Source organism: Ovis canadensis, chromosome 4, assembly GCF_042477335.2.
Source record: "Ovis canadensis isolate MfBH-ARS-UI-01 breed Bighorn chromosome 4, ARS-UI_OviCan_v2, whole genome shotgun sequence".
In the NCBI taxonomy this organism is placed as follows: Eukaryota; Metazoa; Chordata; class Mammalia; order Artiodactyla; family Bovidae; genus Ovis; species Ovis canadensis.
In genome coordinates this window covers 34,582,973-34,608,309 of record NC_091248.1, presented here as the reverse complement: position 1 = coordinate 34,608,309, position 25,337 = coordinate 34,582,973, and positions in this window count along the sequence as shown.

The following is a 25,337-nucleotide window of genomic DNA, read 5'->3' as shown; positions in this document are numbered from 1 at the left end:
TTTACTTCTATTAAATCTTCCTCCCATAATGTACTGTTAATCAGAAAGCCAGTGACACTAGTCAAAGAATTGAAAGACAGGTGCAAAGTGTAATCCAAAACACTCATTCGTCAGTCACCCTATTGATTTCCATCTAAGGGTATGTTACCTACCAGAGGTAGGTATGGGTATGTTACCTACCTTCATTACCATTGAAGTAATGGACTTTATGTCCCGAATTTGGTGATTAAAATTTCTAGGTACTTAGGAACTTCAGGCCATGTGTTTGTCCCTTTTTTTCCCTTTACCTCTGCTCAGTGTCTGTGAGAAAATATTGTAGAATTCAAAAAGCTGTCCAAATTGCCGCTGGGGGCCCATTCCCAAAGATTTTTCCTTGAGCGAAGGAAGACTTTGCACATGCCCTTCACTCCAGGGATTTATGCCTTGGAGAACGAAGTGTCAAAGTGAAGCTAAGTGAGAGGATAGAGTGTGGTGAACTCCAGGAGTGCCAGGTAAATAGAGATCACAGCACGCTTTTGGGTAAATTTCTTTTTTTTCCCAAATTTGTTGTAGTCTAAAGTTAGTTTTAGAAATCCTAAATTTAAAAACAATTTTTTTCTTGAAGCTATTATACTATTTTCATTTGCACTCCACTTATTTCACATTTGCAAAGTTGATACATCCCAGGATAATATTGCATTATAGCACTAATTGCTTACTCTTTAGATATTTACTTAGGAAAAGTAAATTTTTTGATATTGAATAAACTCAAAATTATCAAGTTGTTTAAAATAATTTATTTGTAATAACCAAATTTATTATGCAAATCTAAAAAATCATCATTTCAGTGCTGCCAACATCCAGTTTCTTTTTACCTTATTAGCTGGCTTTATGGCATTTTTCTGTCTTTTGTTGTTGTTGTTTTGTTTTTGTTTTTCTGCAGACCTCATTATTGCAACTTTTAAAATGCAACTTTTATATAAAAATTATATAAAATATTTAATCTAGATTAAAAGTCAACATGACTGATACTATAGAAGTAAAATATATGGCAATAACTGACTGGTGGTTTCAGCAGTGAATTATTGAACACTATTATTGTTCTAGGATTTCACCTCTGGGTACTTGGTCATAGTTCTATCCGGACAGCAGTGTTTTCAAGCTTTCTGGGCCAGATGGTAAAACAAATAATTTTAGGGAGGAGAAAGAAACAATTAACAACAAACATAGAAACTTTTATTTAAAAATTTTCTTATTTGTTCATTTAATTAGAGTAACGATTAAGTCCTGATTAGATTTATGTAATCACAGATTGCCAGTTTCTTTTTTTTATTTCAGTATAGTGGTTCAATTAGGTTGAAAGATCCCAGAAAAATGAAAGAACTCATGATTATCTTTAAATTAAATTGTTTTTTATTTATAGGTGTGGAAATTAACAACGTTTAAATGACTTTTAGGAATATATATAGTATTTTGAAAGAAATGAAATCTAGGTATACATGATAGCTGAGTAAATTGAATCTTGTTTTTTTGAGATTTCACTTGTCTTCTAGTCTAGTATAAAGAGTGTCCTAAACTGAGCTTCAGATAACCACAGTTTTACTCCTAATTCTGCTTCCAAATAAATCACTCCTTTACCAAGTATATTATCAAGTTATTCAACACAAAGATATTGTCTCCCCCAAATTTTGTAAAGTTGATACAATATAATGCAAAGGATAGGAAGCCAAGGCTCTATCTAACATCTTAATTTTGAATATTTACTACTGGTACTTTGTTTAAATAAAACCAATGTAGTTTGTTTTACTTTTAATAATAAATAATATTTAAAGCATATTAGTGATAAAATGATTTTTGGAAGGCAAGATATAAGAAATGTATTTAATCACAGTAGGCTTTTATTTTAAATTTCTTTAGTAAATTTAATTGTGCTTTTATCTAACCTTTATATTTTGAGTAAATACAAATGCAAAAGCACATTGGTTACTTTTATTAAAATTTTGAGATCCTGAAGATGAAGTAATATGAAAATAGAAGCTGACACTACTGGCATAAATTTTCAGTGCTAATTAAGTTGTGGTCTACTGGTTCCTATATGTTTTGCTTCGTTGCTATGATCGTGTTTTGAGCCATGAAAATAAGTGGAGGTCCATGTGCCCATGGCCTAAGGAGGGCAGTTAGCTAAAGTGAAAATTTAGCACTTCTGTTTTCCTTTGTCATTATTTTTATTCTGCCTTGGTATTACATCAAACTTTCTCCTTTAAGCAAATGTCTTTGCCTATTGATAAAAATAAACTCAAGAAATATTAATAACAATCTGTTATACATAATGTGGTATGCAAGGTTGTGGGGAAACCACTAAAATGGTCCTTGTTCTCAAGGAGGATCTAGTAATATAGATAGTATAGGTATGTAAACAATCATTTTATATACTAGATCATTGTTTTCAAAGTGAGTGTAATCATGTTTGCCTTGGCGAGTCAAGTAATAAATGGAATGATATTAATACACATTTAAATTCACATCCACATCTCTTATAAATTACTAGTTCATTGCTGATATACTGTCAATATTTTGCACTTGTGAAAATGCCTTAGAAAATGGTTGGAAAATGCATAAAAATGGGGAAACTGAATTTTTCATGAGAGTCAAATAGGAATGTTATACCTTCCTTATTTTAATACTATTTTCCTAAACCCATTATATCAAAGATAGTTATTTTAGAAATGCAGCATAAAGACAATATCACACAACTCAGACAAAAAATAATAATCACTCATATTTAAATTTTAAGTTATAAAACCTATGAGGTATTTGCTTCATATTGCTTATTTTTTAAAAGATGCTATATTCCTATAGAGAATATTCTATATTCATAATTATTTTATTCAATCTGCATATTAATGAGAGGTATGAATTAGTTGTATGTTACTGATTTTTAAATATATATTTTGTCTTATATCACTTACTACTTTTGATTTATGAATGTTAGTATCATAATGTCACATTCATACAGATATTTGTCTGTTATATTAATTTATACTAGGAAGTCAAAATAAATTATAAATGCTGTTTTCTTTGTAGAATATTCAAATGCTCTACTATATAGGTCTAATGATAAAGTATCCTCTTTCTACTTCACTTCCTTTGGCATATATCTCCCTTTAATCAATTATATTTTTTATTAGAATTTACTTATATACTATTTAATAAGCTACTGAGTTCTTGAGTTCTAGGCTTTAAAATATGCTTATTGATATAATATGCACATAAGAGATAAAACTACTACATTTGCATTATCTTCATCTTTTTACATTCTTCCCTTTTTAGGTGTTTGTATGTGATACACCCTGTTTCGCTCTTTGCGTGTGTCATCATAGTGCATTCCCTTCAGATGTGTTATGGGAACACGATGTTGGTATAGATTTAGACTTTACTGCTGCACCAGTTATTATGGGACCATTATTCCCAATACTTTTACATGTTTAAAACTTTTACATATTACTTGGGTACACATTTTTGGATTATACTAGGTTTCACTTAGGAATTTGTGGAAATTGTCCAGTGTCTTTGGACACTAAAAGTTTTTTTTTTTTTTTCCCAGTCAGACAGGTCTTTATTTATTTATTTATTTTTTCTCATTCAACATATTTATTATTATTATTATTACTACTACAGAGATAACTTTAGAATTGCTATTAAAAATCAAATAAGGATGTAGGTGGCATGCTGTATTGTAAATTCTGATTCAACCAGCCAGTATACATATGACATTCATATCAAATTGTCACCACAGAGCACAGTACTTAAGGAAAAAGTTTTGGCTTTAAATCTTTTTTTTTTTTCCTCCTTGCATTCATTTTATTTTATTTTATTTATTTATTTATTTATTTATTTATTTTTTAAACAAACAAATGCTTTTCATTTTAATGAAGTTCAATTTACCAATGATTTTCTTTCCATGTTTTGTGCCTTTGGTATTCTTTTTTTTTTTTAATTTTAAAATCTTTAATTCTTACATGCGTTCCCAAACATGAACCCCCCTCCCACCTCCCTCCCCATAACATCTCTCTGGGTCATCCCCATACACCAGCCCCAAGCATGCTGTATCCTGCGTCAGACATAGACTGGCGATTCAATTCTTACATGATAGTATACATGTTAGAATGCCATTCTCCCAAATCATCCCACTCTCTCCCTCTCCCTCTGAGTCCAAAAGTCCGTTATACACATCTGTGTCTTTTTTCCTGTCTTGCATACAGGGTCGTCATTGCCATCTTCCTAAATTCCATATATATGTGTTAGTATACTGTATTGGTGTTTTTCTTTCTGGCTTACTTCACTCTGTATAATCGGCTCCAGTTTCATCCATCTCATCAGAACTGATTCAAATGAATTCTTTTTTACAGCTGAGTAATACTCCATTGTGTATATGTACCACAGCTTTCTTATCCATTCATCTGCTGATGGACATCTAGGTTGTTTCCATGTCCTGGCTATTATAAACAGTGCTGTGATGAACATTGGGGTACATGTGTCTCTTTCAATTCTGGTTTCCTCGGTGTGTATGCCCAGCATGGACATTAAAAGTTGATATGAAGAATTCTAAGACCGTTCCAGAAATTTCTCCATTTATTTCTCTATTTATATTTTGATCTTTAATCTAGCTGGACAAATGACAGTTTCTTTGATTTCAGTTACTGGTAACTTTAGTAGGGTATGTTTGCATGTTGTCTAATTTGGCCATTTCTTTTCCAGTAGTATTACATGTTTCTACCAAAGTTTAGATTCAAATATACTTGTATTTTAATGCTTTACTTATTTGTATATCTGTAACTATTAATTTTGTTCCACTGTTTACTTTCTTCTTTAATAATATTCTATTTTCATGTTCTTTAGTTTGTTTCTGTCAGGCTCATTTTATTTTTGCTTTAATTTTTCTGATATTTAATTTTAATGTCATATCTTCCCTGAACTCTTTACCTTTCCATTACATCTATTTCTGTTTTCTCACCATCTCATCTCTAAATTCTTATATTTTTGTTTGGCATGCTTGATCATAAAAGCAGCAACTTTATTCATTTTGTAAATTCATAAGAGAAGTTTTTGGACTAAATGTTCATGTATTCCATGGTATACCAGGTTGAATAGTGTCCCTTCAAAATTTATGTCCCTTCAGAACCTCATAAGGTGGATATTTGGAAATAGGGTCTTTGCATACATAAGTTGGTAAAAAGAGGTTTTGGGAATTAGGGTGGTCCTTAAATCCTGCAACTGATGTCCTTGTAAGAAGGCCATGTGGAGACATAGACACTCTGGGAAAATCCATGTTACAGTGGGGGCAAAAGTTGCAGTAATGCCGCTGAAAGCAAGGGAATGCAAAAGAAAGCTAGCAACCATCGTAAGGAATAGACAAGGAAAGATTCAAAGAGCATGGCTTTAGAGAGAGCATGGCTTCAGAGAGAGCATGGCTCTGCTCACACCTTGATTTTGGACTTCAAGCTTCTAGATCTAGGAGAGAATATATTTCTTCTGATTTAAGCCAACCACTTTCTGGTAATTTGTTATTAGGAAGCTAGTATAATTGGTAAACTTGCTATAATGAGTTTTCTTCGTCTGCCACTTTTCTTTTTGTGTCTTACAGTGTTTTTGTGTGCTTGTTATATGCTCTATACTAATCAGTCCCTTAAAGAGGTGGTGTTTCTGTTTCTTTCATTTTTTTAATCGTGGAGAACCAGGGGTGTTTTCTAGCCAACCAGATTTTTGCTAATGACCTAGGGATTTGTGTTTATATTTATTTATCTATATTCTAAGCCAGTGGAGATGCATAATTGTAATTTTGCACACAGTAAAAGATGTCTATTCTGCCAGAATAATTTTTTTAATGGTTTGTATATGTGCTCTCATCTTTAGCATATGCATCTCATTAGTGCCACTGAAGACTTGAATTTTTGATTTTACATCATGGTTTGTTCCCTTTGATCTATTCTGTGGTTTCCAGTTATAAAGCTAGTATCTACTTTTCTGTATAATCTTTCATTGGCTTTAAGGTATTTTTCGAAAGACAAAAGGTGATGCCAATATCCTACTACCATTTTCATGCAGAAAGTTCTTTAACTAATTATATAAATGGCAGTCCAAGTTTAATTTGCTTTAAGTTATCCTAGTAGGAGACAGTTTAATACTTTGAGTTGAGTATATGGGATCCAGAACCTAGTAGCTCAGATGCAAGTCCCAGCTCTGCCACTTTTTATATCTTTGGGGAAGTTACTTTTATCTATTTCAGTTTGCTTGTCTATAAAATATAGTAATAAATAGGTGTCTTTTAAAGTTTCTGAGAACACAAAGTTATCTCTGTAAAGTGTCACATATATAAAATTTTTAGTACTTGTTAGTATAATTTCCTGTTCTATTTCATTCTTGTTCACAGATAGGTTTGCCCAGATAAGCAAAAGATCTTATTCTTGAAACCATCCAGATATTTGCAAGTAATTTTTATAGTTTAATTCTGTCTTAGTCTTTACTCAGTAAAAAATGCCTATTTTGATATCATTGAGATTACTTTATCAATCCTTAATTTATTCTTAGTGTTCATTTCTGAATTTCCATAATTATCTTAATCTTTCCTTTAAGGATTGTGAAATGGCTGATTTCTGTCAGAATCATGAACCAGCCTAGCAATATGTAATTAACTGGAAAAAAAATCTTGGAAAATATTTCGTTTTTCTGAAATTTGCTGGAAGAATAGCTAACAGTGTAACTCAATTTTTTACTAAAAGTAAAGGGGGCTTTTATGTTTGAATACTTTCTATAATATTTAAAAATCCATTGTCCTCCTGGTAAAATTGTCTCATCTCATCATCTGAGATCATCTTTTCTGATCCTTTTAACATTCTTTTAGCATAAAATTCTAGCTTTCAAGCATCAGATATTCTTGGTACATCAGATATTCTTGGGAAAAAAGCTACTACTAAATGTCTTTGAAGGAAAAGTGAATTCCCAACATGAAATAAGCTGAGTAGAACCGGGAATTTTTCTCTGTTAATTTCTATGGCTGATGTTATGGTGAATGTGAAATCAGGGCAGGTCATCCTTCCAAATCAGAATCTTAGAAACATGGACTGCATTACAGACTAGGAACTTTTCTGCTTCTTAGGTATTCATTTTCCTTTCAAGTAAATGAAGGGATAATGTCAGTCTTGAGTCCTTTCACTAAATCCATTTACTTTTGACTTGATGAAGACTAGTTTAATTATGATTAGTTTAATGTGAGTGAAGAATGTGTTATGATGATTGAGTAATATGCTCTATATGATGCTAATATTGTAGAAATGTGAGCACTCTGACATTATGGCCTACTTCTTGTAAATCAGTGTATATGAAGTAAGGAGAAAATTAGCTAGTTTATTGATTTTCTTCAACTTGTATGTAATTCCTAAACAATACATATCCATGTTTAAATGCTTATGCAGTAGTAAGATTTAAATCTTCTTTTTAATTGATTAAATTTCAGATATTTAGGAGAATGTCTTCAAACTTTGCATTTAATTGAAATGTCTTCTTGAAAAGTCACATTTGTAGATGTCCAAAATGTAAGACCTTAAGTGAAAAACTTGGATTTTTTTTTAAACTTGAATTTTTATTTTCTGTTTCAAGAATATATTTTTGAAAAATATATTAAAGAAGATAATAGAATAAATGTCATACTTGTCTCTTTGTCTTAGCTGGCAAGAAAATCTAGAGATAAACTCAGGACCTAGTTTTAACACTGTCCTTAAATATATATCTTGTGGTCCTTTTACTCACTTAGGTGGCCTGTGATTTAATACATCCATATATCCATTCATTTTACATTGCTTTTGAACTTCTAACCTTCTTAAATTTCCTTGAAAGGAGACTGAATATTTGTTACGGATAAAGGATACTCTCCATAACCATGTGTATTTAAAATATCCCATTTAAATTTTCCTTTAGAAGTATTCTCAATACTTCTTATGTACTTACAATTCTTAAACTTATGATGATGCAGTGTTTGCTTATACATGTAAATGTAACTGGTAACAGAGCTTTTATGTTGACATATTTGAATTGAATTTTAGTCTCAAAATGAAACTCACCCAGGAAGCTATTTGAAGAAACATGATTAATCTTTGAGTAAATGAGAGTGGACCAGGTAGCTACTATCAAAGACATCACAAATATGGTAGCTTACAAAGAAAGAAGCTTCTTTCTATTTCACATATAGCCCTAGGTAGGTAAGTTCTACTCCACTGAGTTACTCAAGGGCCCAAGCTAGAATGGTGGCTCTGACATCTCACTATACACAGGGCTTCCTACCTAGGTCATAAGGTGGCTGCTTGGTGGTCAGTCTGCACTGCCTAAGGAGGTGGACCAGAATGTCCACTGAAAATGTGCTGTACTTTTATAGCCAGGCTGGTGAGCCAGGTTGGTAATGCAGTTTCAGTCTTCATTGTACCTTTCGATGTTACCTGTATCCACACTCCCATCTCCAGCCCGTTTATCCAGCCTTCTCAGTTGCTACTTCCTCAATCAAATCACGTTCTACCCACAAGGAGCAAATCATGGTTCCCAAATGCACAATGTCATGTTCATAATATTTATACATCATTTTCCATGTTTTTTTCCTGTACCTCTGACACCTTTTCTTTTTCTCAGAATGCTTTATCAGTCTTCAGTACACAAATCTCTGTGCCCTTTGTTCAAAATACATTATATATCCCAGTTGTATTGTAAACTCTTTGTAGGCAGCTACCATGACTCACAATCATAGTTAGGCCATTTCTGAGCTGTATGACCATGGGCAAGTTATTTAAAGCTTCCATACCTCATTTTCCTTACATGAAGTTGTGATATGTCCTTGGACAGAGGAGCCTGGTGGGCCACAGCCCATGAGATCACAGAGTTGAACATGACTGAGCCACTAATACCTACTGCTACTGCTGCTAAGTCACTTCAGTTGTGTCCGACTCTGTGCGACCCCATAGACGGCAGCCCACCCGGCTCCCCCGTCCCTGGGATTCTCCAGGCAAGAACACCGGAGTGGGTTGCCATTTCCTTCTCCAAAGCATGAAAGTGAAAAGTGAAAGTGAAGTCGCTCAGTCGTGTCTGACCCTTAGCGACCCCATGGACTGCAGCCTACCAGGCTCCTCCGCCCATGGGACTAATACCTAGGGGTTAGGTAAAGATTGAATGAAACAGTCTAGGCAGAGCTCTTTAAAGAATAGCTTTTTCATCAAAAATAGTATAAGCACTCAACAGACGTTAGTTATTCATAGTTTTCACTGTCTTTTGTGCCTCTAAGATACATAGCTTCCCCATAGGTTTCCAAGGACATTTGTTACTTGATTTTATTTGAAAATCGCAACCTACATAGTGTATTTCATAAGTTCACAAAAGACACACAGTTGGTTTGTGACAGAGGCTATAATGAGAATTAGAAAGTGAAGTGACTAGAAGGCCTGGAAGGAAGGATAAACCAGGACCAGGGCAATAAAACATAACGGCTTATATTCATCGAGTATTTTTCGGCTGATTCATGTCAATGTATGGCAAAAACCGCTACAGTATTGTAAAGTCATTAGCCTCCAACTAAAATAAATAAATTAATTTAAAGAAAAGAGTATTTCTCTCTTAGGCAGGCAAAAATACCATTCTAATTGCATTTTGTGTGCATGGCTGAAGAATGGAATTTATTTCTGTAATGAATGTCACCACAAATTGTATTTTCTGTGTTTTGTACTATTCCACCAATAGCTTAGACAACTTGAGTTAAGAATTCATTGTTCAGTGCATTCATACATGTACAGCTGTGCAAATGGGTACATACAAAGATGTCTACTAAGTATTATTTGTAATTTTAAAATAAAAGAAATAACATAAGTGCCTAAAAATAGAATATTGAGTAAATCACCACTGTTTAATGAAATATTACATAGCTATTAAAAAGAATAGAAAAATCCATATTTATAGGCATAGAACAATATGTTGAACGGTTACATGACAATATAATATAATCATGCTGCTGCTGCTGTTGCTAAGTCGCTTCAGTCGTGTCCGACTCAGTGCAACCCCATAGATGGCAGCCCATAACATAATATTAATCATATTCAATATAATAATTTATGATTTTCATGTCATTTCCTAAATGTTTTTAAAAATTATATACATTTTAAAATTTATATGTGCATTTTTACATCTAGAGGGATACCTATTTGAGCTGTAAATAGTTCTGGACAACAGTTTCAAATTTGTATGCTTTTCTTACTACTTGAACTGTTTAAGTGAGCATATATTGTTTTCTAATAAAACAGTAATTTCCACCTAGGAATATTTTCCTCTCAAGTATCAGGAATGCAACTTACAGTTCATCTTTGAAAAAGGAAAGGATGAAAAAGAAAAGGTATAGGTTTATGGGACCATCCACAGATTTGCAGCTTGGCTAGACACACATACCAAAGGAACATTATCTTCTTATCCATTGCTTAATTTACTGGTTATCTTCTGGGTTGACCTTATTCTTAATTCTGAGTCGCTTGTCAGCTCCAGATTTCTCTGATCCTTTCATTGGCAATGCTGTTGAGAAGAAAATGCTTTTGTTTTTTACAGTTTTAATAGTGATCTTAGAGCTGAGTTTTACTCTTCTGGCTTTCTTTGTGAGCCCATCCCTGAATCAATCATTGTGATTTATTGGAAGAGTACTTCATCTATGTCAGGCCAGACATGCTATATTAGAAAATTTGCAACATAATTGAAACCTTCTATTATATAAGGTAATTTTATATTTTACCTTAATACTTTCCTTCTGTATTATATGTAGAAACAAATGCCCATTTTACAAAAAAGATTTTCATAAATGTTTGTTTATATTTTGTTTCAGTATGCTGATGGTCTCTTGGTGTTTAGCTCTTCACCTATTTGGTATTATATTGAGAGAAAATAATAAACAGTTATTTCAGAATGATTACTTTCCTTCTTTCCCCATCAATTTAAGTTGGCATTTTTATACCTCTCTCTCTCACTTGCATGCAAGTATTTCTAGACATGCACACATAATCTAGAAATACTTTTGTTTTTGAGAGTTTTTGCCATTTGTTATAGAACGTTGGCTCTTTCACATATTTTTTCTGGTCATAACAATATAACTTATTTTACATTCGATTTCTATTTGTATATATGTGTTTTGCTGTGTATATGTGTTGTACTGTGCTAAGATGCTTCAGTCATGTCCAGCTTTTTGCAACCCTATGGACTATAGCCCACCAGGCTCCTCTGTCCATGGGATTCTCCAGGAAAGAATTCTAAAGTGGCCATGCCCTCTTACAGGGGGTCTTCCTGACCCAGGGATCAAACCTGTGTTTCTTATCAAACATTACACTGGCAGGTAGGTTCTTTATCAATATCGTCACCTGGGAAGCTCTGTCTTTTTCTCTTTTGTGGTCTCCTTTTGTAACCTTTGTTACTGTTATATGACATTATTCCTTTATATTTTGTATGTATGTTAAAAGTTTTTTTTTGTTATTCTGAGGCTTACATGAAATAACATGTATTTATAATAGCATTTTAAACTGATAATAAGTTACATTTAATTTCAAACAAACACTCTACATTTTTATTTCTCTTCCCTCCACATTTTGTCAATTGATATCACACTTTTATTGGCTTCTCAGGTGTAGGAGGGTCCTGTGATGGTAAACTCCTGAGCTTTAATTTTTGTCGTGCAGTGCTTTTCTTTCATTTCTGGAAAACACTTTTTCTGGGTATAGTATTCTTGGCTGGCAAGTTATTTTTTTTTTCTTTTAGCACTTTATAAAACCACTGCTTTGCCTTGGTGTTGCCGTGTTTTGTTTTGTTTTTTTTGTCATCCACGTAGCCTTTTGTTGGTATCTGTGCATCTGAATGAGCAGACCTTTCCTCTACTCTTTACAGACTGGTTTCAGCAGGGAATGACATTCTTCTGTTGGTTCCCCAGGCTGATGGAATTATCTCTGAACTTGCAATCAGCCTAGATTGGAGCTGCGTCATATGACTGTTGCTGAGTCTGCAGTGGGTTCCACAATTGGTGAACCTGTTACCAGGGGTTTGGGCAGACTGATCACTCGGTGAAGGAGACTGACTCCAACACCTTGTTCAGTAGGGTTTGACACTGAGTACAGGGCTGCTTTAGGGCTCACTCATATTTGGATACAGAGAAACTGTGTCACAGATATATAAGCAAGGTATACAGATGGCCTTGACTCCCACCAAGTCCTTGAGAGAGCTCCTTTCAGATCATTTGGGGAGTTGGTGGTCAGTCAGGACTGTCCTCTGACTGTAGCTGAGAGAGGAAGGAACCATTGCTGTTTAAGTGTCCACAACCAGGACGAAGTCCTCCAGACCTCTTCTCTGAGTTATGTATAGATGGGACTCCTCCTGGGTCACTTAGTATATATGATGCCAGTGGTAGACTCAAAGGCCACTGGGGCTGTAGCCAAGTCCATAGGGGTCAGGGTTTTACTAAGTCCGTAGCTGGGAGTCATCCATCTTGGCATTGGGCTGTTTTCCCAAAACACTCCTCCTCAGGTTTAGACTCCACTGGGGTTTCACAGTTTTCCATCTGGATCCCAAAGTTCCCACAAAAATCACTGTTGTCTAGACAGATGGCTGCAAAATTATTATGTTGAGGGGGGATATGAGCAGGGGACCTTCTAGTCTATCATTTTGTGGCTCATTGTTTTGTTTTTCTTAATCAATGTCTTTCTTATTTTGTGAACTTGGCAAAAAGTCCTGTAATTTCTTACTTTTTCTTGGTTATTGTTTTCTTCCTTTCCTCTCTTGTGCCTCTGAAATTTCTACTGCAGATGGAAGGAACTTTTTTGAAATAATTGACATAACTCGTATGATTTCACATCTTTGTATTTTAATTTTAATATGAGGGAGAATTGCTTAAACTTCATTTAACTTCATATATTAGGGTTTATAAAAGTTGGTTTAATGCAGTCTGATGTTCATTCTCTCTACTGCAGCTTTTTATTCAACTGTATTTAAATCCCCATTTCTTGATCTCAGATTTGTTCTTTTCATTGAGTTCCAATTCTGTTTGAATAGAGGCAGAATATTTTTGAATCCTATCATAATAATGTTAGATGTGTTTGAAAAATTCCTTTTTTTTTCAGTAGTTTTATTTCCTTGACAACACATATGCTCTAGCTTCCACTCCACACTTCTTTAAATATTGTTGCACATTTTCACATGTTTTGTAATGGTGCTCCTTTTTGTTGGTATTTATGGGTAAAGCCATGTACTATTGAAGCCTGGCATGGAGAATTTTGAGCATTACTTTGCTAGCATGTGAGATGAGTGCAATTGTGCAGTAGTTTCAACATTCTTTGGCATTGCCTTTCTTTGGGATTGGAATGAAAACTGACCTTTTCCAATCTGGTGGCCATGGCTGAGTTTTCCAAATTTGCTGTCGTATTGAGTGCAGCACTTTCACAGCATCATTTTTAGGATTTGAAATAGCTCAACTGGATTCCATCCAACAGAACATGAACCATGAATTTCCACATGTTTAAGCTGGACTTAGAAAAGGCAGAAGAACCAGAGATCAAATTGCCAATATCCATTGGATCATTGAAAAAACAAGAGAGCTCCTAAAAATATCTTCTTCTGCTTTATTGACTACATCAAAGCCTTTGACTCTGTGGATCACATCAAACTGTGAAAAATTCTTAAAAAGATGGAATATCAGACCACTTTACCTGCTTCCTGAGAAATCTATATGCAGGTCAAGAAGCGACAATTAGAATTGGACATGGAAAAACAGACTGGCTCCAAATCAGGAAAAGAGTACATCAAGGCTGTATATTGTCACACTGCTTATTTAACTTATATGCAGAGTACATCATGTGAAACACTGGGCTGGATAAAGCACAGGCCGGGATCAAGATTGCCAGGAGAAATATCAATAACTTCAGATAAACGGATGACACCGCCATTTTGGCAGAAAGCGAAGAAGAACTAAAGAGCCTCTTGATGAAAGTGAATGAGGAGAGTGAAAAAGCTGGCTTAAAACTTAACATACAGAAAACTAAGATCATAGCATCCACTTCTATCATTTCATGGCAAATAGATGGGGAAATAGTGGAAACAGTGAGAGACTTTCTTTTCTTGGGCTCTAAAATCACTGCAGATGGTGACTACAACCATGAAATTAAAAGATACTTGCTCCTTGGAAGAAAAGTTATGACCAACCTAGAGAGCATATTAAAAAGAAGAGACATGACTTTGCCAACAAAGGTTCATCTAGACAAAGCTATCGTTTTTCCAGTAGTTATGTATGGATTTGAGTGTCGGACTACAAAGAAAACTGAGCACCAAAGAATTGATGCTTTTGAACTGTGGTGTTGGAGAAGACTCTTGAGAGTCCCTTGGACTGCAAGGGATACAACCAGTCCATCCTAAAGGAAATCAGTCCTGAATATTCATTGGAAGGACTGATGCTGAAGCTGAAACTCCAATACTTTGGCCACCTGATGCAAAGGATGGACTCATTGGAAAATATCCTGATACTGGGAAAGATTTAAGGCAAGAGGAGAAGGTAAAGATAGAGGGTGAGATGGTTGAATGGTATCACCAACTCGACATGAATTTGACCAAGCTCCAGGAGCTGGTGATGGATAGGAAGCTTTGCATGCTGCAGTCCATGGGGGTGCAAAGAGTTGGACATGACTGAGTGACTGAACTGAACTGATGGGTAAAGCCACAAGTTTTAATCATACCTGGTAACTTAGATGAATCCTATTAATATCTCATTTGCATGTTCTTCAAAGTTTAGTTCCAGATGAGAGAACAAACATAATTTTTTCTATGTTGGATTTACTTTGTCAGATTAGTGGTCCAGCAACCTGGACAAAGTAGGAAGGTAGGACACATCCAAAACGACTATGGCAGGAGAGAGCACCACTTCCTATGTGACAAGTAGAACAAGAGGCCCCATGCATTTTCCATGCAGTGTGTTAGTAGAAAGTAAGCACAGTTCAGTGGTACTTCCATTTGTGGTGACTTCTGACAATACATCTGTTCCTCAGGGCTTTGAAAAAGATATAAGGGTGTTTCACCAGGGCCTTATCTCCCCTGGGTTAGGGAATATCAATGTGGTTCAGCAGTGATTTCTTTTTTATTTTTCTTTCTCTCCTTCCTTCCTTCTTTTTCTTCCTTCCCCTCTCTCTTTTTTTCTTTCTACCAAGTAGCATCTTTAAGTCTGGCCTTCCTTCAGTTTCTATCATAACTCCTTTTTGTGGAGGATACATTCCTTAAACTTTCAAGTACGTCCCTATCAGCCCTCTCTAGTTTCCAGGCCTCATGCCAAAAATTAAGTTCATTTATCCCTTCAGGTAAAATTTAGGGAAAGGGGAAGAGTTGGAAATGTTTCATAAAATTTGCTTTCTCATTCAGAAGTAGAATTGATTTTTTAATCTATCAAAAAACCTCACTTTTCTCCATTAATTATATCTTATTACACACAACATATCATTTAAGTCTTTCCATATAAAGTACTTAGATATATTTTTGTCTGCCGTCTGATGTATTTGATATCTCTGCAGTTTAATTAATGTGATGAACATCTATCCCATGTATTCATCCAGATTTTTAATGAAAGAATGGAAAGGAATTAGTGTGTTGTTTGTCTCGAGAACTTACTTGCAGTTGTCAGCTCTCATATTATGATCACTAATATCCTTAATTGTCACTGTTCTCAATTTAATATTTTACCATATTGTTCTTAAGAACAGGTTGTGTTGTGTTAGTTGCTCAGTCATGTCATACTGTTTGTGACCCCATGGACTGTAGCCTGCCAGCCTCCTCTGTCCATGGGAATCTCCAGGCAAGAATACTGGAGTGACTTGTCATTCCTTTCTGCAGGGAATCTTCCCAACCCAGAGATTAAAGCCAGGCCTCCTGTATTGCAGGCAGATTCTTTACCATCAGAGCTACTAGGGAAGCCCAGGTTCAGTCAGTCAGTCAGTTCAGTCTCTTAGTCATGTCTGAATCTTTGCGACCCCATGGACTACAGCACAGCACCCCAGGCCTCCCTGTCCATCACCAACTTGGAGTTTACTCAAACTTATTTCAGGTCATGATTAAGTATGACCTAAATCAAATCCCATACGATTATACAGTGGAAGTGAGAAACAGATTTAAGGAACCAGACCTTATAGACAGAGTGCCGGATGAACTATGGACGGAGATTCATGACATTGTACAGGAGACAGGGATCAAGACCATCCCCAAGAAAAAGAAATGCAAACAAGCAAAATGGCTGTTTTAGGAGACCTTACGAATAGCTGTGAAAAGAAGAGAAGCGAAAGCAAAGGAGAAAAGGAAAGATATACCCATTTGAATGCAGAGTTCCAAAGAATAGCAAGGAAAAATAGGAAGGCCTTTCTCAGTGATCCATGCAAATAAATAGAAGAAAACAACAGAACTGGAAAGACTAGAGATCTCTTCAAGAAAATTAGAGATACCAAGGGAACATTTCATGCAAAGATGGGTTCAATAAAGGACAGAAATGGTATGGACCTAACAGAAGCAGAAGATATTAAGAGATGGCAAGAATACACCAAACTGTACAAAAAAGATCTTCATGACCCAGATAATCATGATGGTGTGATCACTCTCCTAGAACAAGACATCCTGGAATATGAAGTCAAGTGAGCCTTTGGAAGCATCACTACAAACAAAGCTAGTGGAGATGACAGGATTCCAATTGAGCTATTTCAAATCCTGAAAGATGATGCTGTGAAAGTGCTGCACTCAATATGCCAACAAATTTGAAAACACAGCAGTGGCTACAGGACTGGAAAAGGTCAGTTTTCATTCCAATCTCAAAGAAAGGCAATGCCAAGGAACGCTCAGACTACCTCACAATTGCACACATTTCACATGCTAGCAACGTAAATCTCAAAATTCTCCAAGCCAGGCTTGAACAGTACGTGAACTGTGAACTTTCAGATATTCAAGCTGGTTTTAGAAAAGGCAGAGGAACCAGGGATCAAATTGCCTACATCCACTGAATCATCAAAAAAAGCAAGAGAGTTCCAGAAAAATATCAATTTATGCCTTATTGACTATGCCGAAGTCTTTGACTGTGTGGATCACATCAAACTGTGGAAAATTCTGAAAGAGATGGGAATACCAGACTACCTGACCTGCCTCTTGAGAAACCTGTATGCAGGTCAGGAAGCAACAATTAGAACTGGACATGGAACAACAGACTGGATCCAAATAGGAAAAGGAGCATGTCAAGGCTGTATATTGTCACCATGCTTATTTAACTTCTATGCATCATGAGGAACGCTGGGCTGGAGAAAGCACAATCTGGAATAAAGATTGCTGGGAGAAATATCAATAACCTCAGATATGCAGATGACACCACCCTATGACAGAAAGTGAAGAAGAACTAAAGAGCCTCTTGATGAAGGTAAAAGAGGAGAGTGAAAAAGTTGGCTTAAACTCAACATTCAGAAAGCTAAGATCATGGCATCTGGTCCCATCACTTCATGGGAAATATGTGGGGAAACAGTGGAAACAGTGATAGATTTTATTTTTGGAGGGCTTTGAAATCACTGCAGATAGTGACTGCAGACATGAAAGCCCAGGTTGAGAGATAGTACTCAAAAAACCTAATTTGCTTAAGATTTAATACATTTTATTAATATATTCCACCTTTTCTAAATTTATAAGATTAAAAGTTTTACAAAGAAAGTGAGGATAGTCTATGTTATTATTTGCTAATGAATTTTGCTGTCTGTAGTTATCATTGCTTGCTTTTTAAGAAAGTGCTCACAAACCATGCCCTTATGTTAGGCAGACCTCAGAAATATTGTAGGTTTTGTTCCAGACCACTGGAATAAAGTAAGTTACATAAATTGTTTTGTTACCCAGCTCATATTAAGGTTATGTTTATACTATAGTTTGTTAAGTGTTTACTAATGTTTTGCCTTAAACAATGTGCATACCTTAATTTAAAAATACCTTATGGCTAAGACATTCTAAGCATCATCTGAACCTTCAACAAGTTTTAACTTGCAGATCACCATGACAAATGCAATAATAATTAAAAAGTTTGAAATTTAGCCTCATATTACCAAAATATGACACAGAGACATGAATTGAGGTGTTGGAAAATGTGGCACTGATAGGCTAGCTCCAAGCAGGGTTGGCACAAACCTTCATTTTGTGAGAAATGCTGAATCTGTAAGGTGCAATAAAAGGAAGTATGCCTATAATTTATTTTAGGTTCTCAAGTAAAATTGACGTTAGATTCTCTTTCTAGACTGTTCAGTATCAAATTATCTCCCTTATGAAAATGCACCCAATTGCTTACACTAAATTGAAAATGGAAAAAGTCTGAGACGCAAATGATCTGTAAAATGTAAATAATTTTAGCCCCATCTGCTTCAGATATTCTTGGAAAATGGGATTTTGAAGCACTAAAAGTGAAATACCATTTTCATATTTTCAGAACGTATTACTGTAATGTTGCAGACACTGTAAAATCTTATACCTATTTTCGTGTTAGGATTCTGAGACCACTTTACTAAGAGTTTCCTTGTATGTAGAAAAAGCCATGTGAAGATACAAGTACCTACATGCCAATAACTTGGAAAGAGGCATTAGAATGAAAGAGGACAAAGAATTTGGTAACATAATTTTTAGGATGTATGAAATTGAATTTGATTTAGCCATTCATTCTTTTGTCTTTAACAGTCAAGTCACTCAGTGAAATGGATAAGTAGAATTAATAGTCAATAAATTCCTAATATGCTTCAACTCTGAAAATTCTTCAAGTTTCTGTTTCTACCTTTGTGGTGATAGCTGTCCGGATGTTTTGTTACTCAGGAGCCATTTTGTTTGTTTACATTTCAAATGCTCTGCTTGGGATAGACTTGCTAAATAATTAAGCCTGAACACCATTTGGATCCTCCATGAAGATCCTCAGTCAAATGACTGTCACATGATTATTGCTCTGCTTGAACAAATCAGTATCTAAAAAAGAGATCTCTGACTAACCTGGGGAAATAACACTGTTCCCTTTAACTGTTTGCTTTGCTGTCTGCTGTTGTTTTCTGTTGTGACTGTTTGATGCTACAAAGATGTAACCTTATAGGTTCTAGTGTCACTATATACGTGAATTAGTTTTTTTTTGTAAAAACATTTTAAAATTATGGAACTCAGGAGTTACAGAAAATAAATCCATTGAAAATTTAAAATCTCAGTTTATTTGAATTATTTAAATAAAAAGTCATAAAAAATATTGGAGATTTTGGAAATAACTGAAGAATAGATGGGTTTTCTGGGCAATTTGGGTTTAGTGATTAAAAAGCCCATCTCTCTCACTTTAGGGAAAATGCTAACCACCCTCCCCTCCCCCAATAGTGCATACTAATGCATGTTTTGTTAGCCCTTGATGCCTGGAAGAATCATTTTATTCAGTAACTGAAGTCTCATACACCCTTGCTCCTGTTTACCCCGCCTTGTAACACAGATGGACTAAATGGGCCTGCAGTTCCTCAGGGTTTTAAAAAATGCACTGTCGTGGTTTAGAAATTGGGGCTGCACCATTGGCTTCCTACTAAAACAGCCTATCTCAGTATGACATTCTAGATGTAAAGCCTGCATAAGATGAAACCATATCCATAACATCTCTTTATGGACTGTTAATCACCAAAGCAGATAATATAATGGATTACAAATATTTACTAGATTTTCACTTCTATATTTAACTGAGACTAGATAATTTAGTTAAGGTTTGCAAGACATTTTCTTCTGAAGAGTGTTGTAATTCTGAATTTAATAAGGAACAATTCCAAGAAAAATACTATGCATTATAGTGATTTTGATTGTTGGCCATGAAATAAAAATATGCTTTCATTTCTGACATATTATGTAAAAACAATAAAGCAGACATAGTATTATCTATTAACAATATACAATTGCATCCTTAGGTTTAAAAAAATATGGCTCCATAAAAGCTCATTGAGATTTTCCCCATGGGAAAGCAGAAAACAGACAATTCTGTTCGAAGGGCAGAAAAACAGAATAAAATTAATATAAATCTTAGGGAAAAGGATATCAGTTTCATTGATGCTTTACTGATGAACAGTATTCATTTCAAATGCTTAAATAAAAACCTGTCTCACAGATAATCTCCTTCTCCCCAAATGGGCATTGCTTTATTCTATATTTTAAAATTTCCTGGTGAGAATCTTTACAGGGGAATATTCAGGCCCTGGTTTGTCATTTTATTAAGTTTGCTTCCTTCTTTAGCCCATATCTGTTTTGCAAATGCATAGCCTCAAACACAAGCCAGCTGTGTAAGCAAATCATATAGGAAAACCCATATGAGGAAACAAAAGGCAGTAACAAACATTTATCAGTGATGATGAAAATGAATTCTGCAAGAAGATGTTTCATTGAAACTCATTAAGAAAAAAATCAGTGTTGGGATATATTTGTTAGAATAGACTCTAAAATAATCACAAAGAAAAAGAAACTTTGTACTTGAAAAGATAATAAAGCCCTGTGATTTTCAGACTGAAAACCACACTGTTTAGGAACTAAGCAGTGCAAGTGAAAGATTCAAAGATTAAGTGAGAATAAATTTAAAACTGTGCAAACTGCTCTAGGAGGCCTGTGAGACACAGGCTAAATATTTAATGATCCTGTTTCTATACTATAGAGAGATCTAAAATGCCAAGTTGAAAGTCTTTATAATGGGCATATCTTGAATAAAATGTAAGAATCAATTACCACAACTTTGTGGCACATTCAGCAATAAATGTGCTAAATCAAGAAGAACAAGTCAGGTTAATTTGTGTTAATCTGTTCTTACACTCTGGCCATTTATTTAAAGTATGCTGCAGAATAATATAGGAATTATAACTATTTTACAAAGATTCTTCATATGGAAATAAAAAAGAGACTGTGTAATTAAGGCCTAGGGACACTGTATTAGGGCCTTGAGGGATGAGATAATCATGGGAGCAGGGAGGCTTTTATGCCACTTCCAAGGGAAACAGCACGTGGTGTGGTAAACCCCTGAGGTGGCTGATGATGACTACAGAATTAAACCCCTGGGACATTTTGAGGGAAGGGTAGGAAATTGTATGGGGACTGTTGGAGGCTTGTCTAATACTGCTGCACATCCTTAACCCTAGCTTAATTTTATCATCTCTAACCTCTAAAGCTATAACACCAGGTGTGTGTAAAACTAATTTGCTTAAAAGTTCGGTCTGTGGAAAACAAAAGCTTCAAAATGTGAACAAACAAAGCTTAGGGATGGATGGAATATTTTTAAATGTAGTATAAGGTGATTGAAACACTATTGGATTGACTTTTTCTGATGGGAGTGAATGGGGCAAACTATATTCTAACACTGAAAGGATTAAGGATCATATTTACTCTTGAATGGCTCTATTTAAGTTTGTGAGAACTTTCCATTTTTCATACAATCTATTGATTTCTTTTTGAATTAACTCATATCTTAGTTTTTACCTTGTTTGTAAGGCTGAAGAAACTGTTGAAGATGGAACTAAAATAATCTTGGCAAAAACATACTGTGGTTCTCTGGAAAAAAATAACACAGTAATTTGAAAAGATGAACACAACCCAGTGTTCATAACAGCATGGTTTACAATATCCAAGATATGGAAGCAATCGAAGTGCCCATAAGCAGAGGACTGAATTAAGAAGATGAGGTATATATTTTAAAATGGAATATTACTCAGCCATATAAAAGAACAAAATGCTGGCGACGGAATGAAACACCAACACTGCAGAGTGGTTTGAATCTTTGTATTTTAACACTTGCTTCTTACAGCTGCTTTATTTTATATCCCTTGCACAACAACCTACAGGGCAAGCTGCCAAGCACTATGATTCAGAGACTATACAGTGCGCAGGCGCAGGGCGAGATAACCTTTACCTTGACTTATTTACTGCAGCTAAGACTTTGTTTTGGGGAACTTCCTTATCAACTTAGAATCCATTTTGCCCCTGGGTCTGTTCCTTTTGAGGAATCAGAGAAACATCCTTGTGTGCAAGAAATGTTCTTTTCCCACGGGAACAAACAGAGGATTCTTAGCTGAACATCTCGTTTGCAAGAATGTTCAGCCCTGGTTGAGAGTCTCGTTTGCAAGCACTTCTCAACCTTCCTTATACCTAGTTCCCTACACTGGGCAGAACATCTCATTTGCAAGAATGTTCAGCCCTGGTTGAGAGTCTCGTTTGCAAGCACTTCTCAACCTTCCTTATACCTAGTTCCCTACACTGGGCAGAACATCTCATTTGCAAGAATGTTCAGCCCTGGTTGAGAGTCTCGTTTGCAAGCACTTCTCAACCTTCCTTATACCTTGTTCCCTACAACAAAATACTGCCATATTCAGGAATATGGAAGAACTTAGAGAATATTATGCTTAGTGAAATAAGTCTGAGGAAAACAAATAGTTTGATATCATTTACATGTGTAATCTAAAAAATAATACCAAATGAATGTATAGACAAAACAGAAACAGAGATACAGAAAAACACACTTCTGGTTATCAAAAGAGAGATGGAAGTGGAGATGGTATGGGATTAACAGATACAAACTACTGTATAGAACAAAGTTACAAAGATGTATTGTATAGCACAGGGAATTATACCCATTATTTTACAGTAGTCTACAATGGAAAATAACCTGCAAATATACTGAATCACTATTTTGTATACTTGAAACTAATACAATATTGTAAATCAATTATGCTTCATTAAAAACAAAATAATAGCAAAATAAAGTCAGGGGTACAAGCACAGACATGCTAATATACTGTATCTGTATTCTCAGAAAAAATAAAAAGAAAGAAATGTTGGCTTTTTTCCAGGATTGGGAAGTTGGGAGGGATTGTTGTAGAGGCTAAAGAGGCATGATGAGCCTTGACTGGATCCAACTTAAAAAAAAAAACAAACAAACAAAACAAAATGAAACAAAAGCCACCAAAGTTGCTGCTGCTGCTGCTAAGTCACTTCAGTCGTGTCCGACTCTGTGCGACCCCATAGACGGCAGCCCACCAGGCTCCTCTGTCCCCGGGATTCTCCAGGCAAGAACACTGGAATGGGTTGCCATTCCCTTCTCCAATGCATGAAAGTGAAAAGTAAAACTGAAGTCACTCAGTTATGCCCCTTAGCGACCCCATGGACTGGAGCCTACCAGGCTCCTCCATCCATGGGATTTTCCAGGCAAGAGTACTGGAGTGGGGTACCATTAGTTAGTTATTGCTAAAGTTATTAGGATAGTTATTATTGTTGTTATTGAGTTGCTAAGTCATGTCCAACTCTTTGTGACCCCATGGACTATAGCCTGCCAGGCTCCTCTGTCCATGGGATTTTCCAGGAAGAATACTGGAGTGGGTTGCCATTTCTGTCTGCAAGAGATCTTCCTGACCCAGGAATTGAACTCACGTCTCTTGCATTAGCAGGTGGATTCTTTACCACTGAGCCACCAGCAAAGCCTTTGAATAACAGACCTTACATTTAATTGCCCATTTAAATTGTTTCCCCACATGTTTACATATTATACTTGTCAAAATGGAACTCTTGGTCATTGTTTTCATACCACATTATCCATCTTGGATAGCATGAAAAATGAGTATGATTGTGGATCAACAGGAAAAATAATACCAGTTTTAGAATAGAAATTTCATAGCATCTTATTGACTGAATGGAACATAGTCTTTTAAAAATTCTTTATATGTAGACATGATATTAATAGAGATATTAGTAGACCTGATATAGAAGCATTAATGTGAGGGGATTTATACAATTTATTTCTCCTAGTTAGACGTTAGTATCTATGAAAATTGCAAAAAGTCATTAATGTGATGTGGCTATTGACTTACCTGATGATGAGAGAAATGTTTCTCTAAAAATATGACTTGCAGATAGATCTTAACCCAATAGTCTCTTTTTAAAATGATTTTTCAGAGCTAATTATCCAAATTGATAAAACTTTAGTTGAGTATGTAACATCTTTTTGTAAAGATATATTGTTAATTGGAAACTTTGGCTCTCATTCCAAAATTTAACTGTCCATCAGACTCATCAATAAAAATATTTGACATAAAATAATGTAATTCTTTCTTTTCTTCCAAGGACTCTTTTTGTCTGTTCCTCTAAATTATGTCATATGTTAGCAGTTAATTACCACTTGATATTTCCCCCCTTTTGTATAGAGAATGACTTCCATAATATATTTGTCTTTTCTTAATAAACTAATTTGAGAGTTCGACATATAAAGTGTAGTTTAAAAGTGAAAGCGAACAATGGGTAGGCTAAAATGTGGTGAGTGTTAAAGTGGACTATAGAGGGATGTTTTTATTAGATTTGAAATACTATATCTTACAACTGAAAATGCAAATTAGGCTGTACCATAATGTTCCTTTCAAGCACACAAGATAAAATTTGCATATCTAAATTGAATCAGGCTGAATGGGTTTCCCTAGTCTCTTTCCCTTTAGCAGCAGTCAGCCTGGAAACCCTTGCAAGTGGTCCCAATAGTGAGTTTTTAAAGTCCACATTCCAGAGTCTTCTTGTGTGTGTATGTCTTTTGAGGTGTATCTACATTATCTGTGATGTATAAATATCAATACATTCATACTCTATTTTTATTTTAATTTCTTAGGGATTTACAGCAAAACTTTTCCACCTTCTGATAATTAAATGCTTTACATTTTATGTTATTTTGGTATATTTTTCAAAATCTTTCTGCCCAGTGTCCACATTGCATTTTTCTTTTACTGATATTATTGTTAGTTGATGTTTTAGAGCGTGATAAATACTTAAAACTTTGAGGTTTTTTTTTTAATTTTAAAATCTTTAATTCTTACATGTGTTCCCAAACATGAACCCCCCTCCCACCTCCCTCCCGATAACATCTCTGTGGGTCATCCCCATGCACCAGCCCCAAACATGCTGTATCCTGCGTCAGACATAGACTGGCAATTCAATTCTTGCATGATAGTATACATGTTAGAATGCCATTCTCCCAAATCATCCCACCGTCTCCCTCTCCCTCTGAGTCCAAAAGTTAATAAAGTATGTTCTCTGCTCCATTCATCTTTAAGGAAATACCTTAAATATTTAATGAAAAAGAATAAAGTTTTATGGGGCTATTTGTTATCTGAATATATCCTACATTTTATTTTTTAAGTACAAAATTCTTATTCAAATTACTTTTTCAGTCTCTTTTATTTATAGGTATATACTGTAACTAAATTTTGCACACAGTCAACTGTTCAACAGATAAAAAGTTCAATCAACAA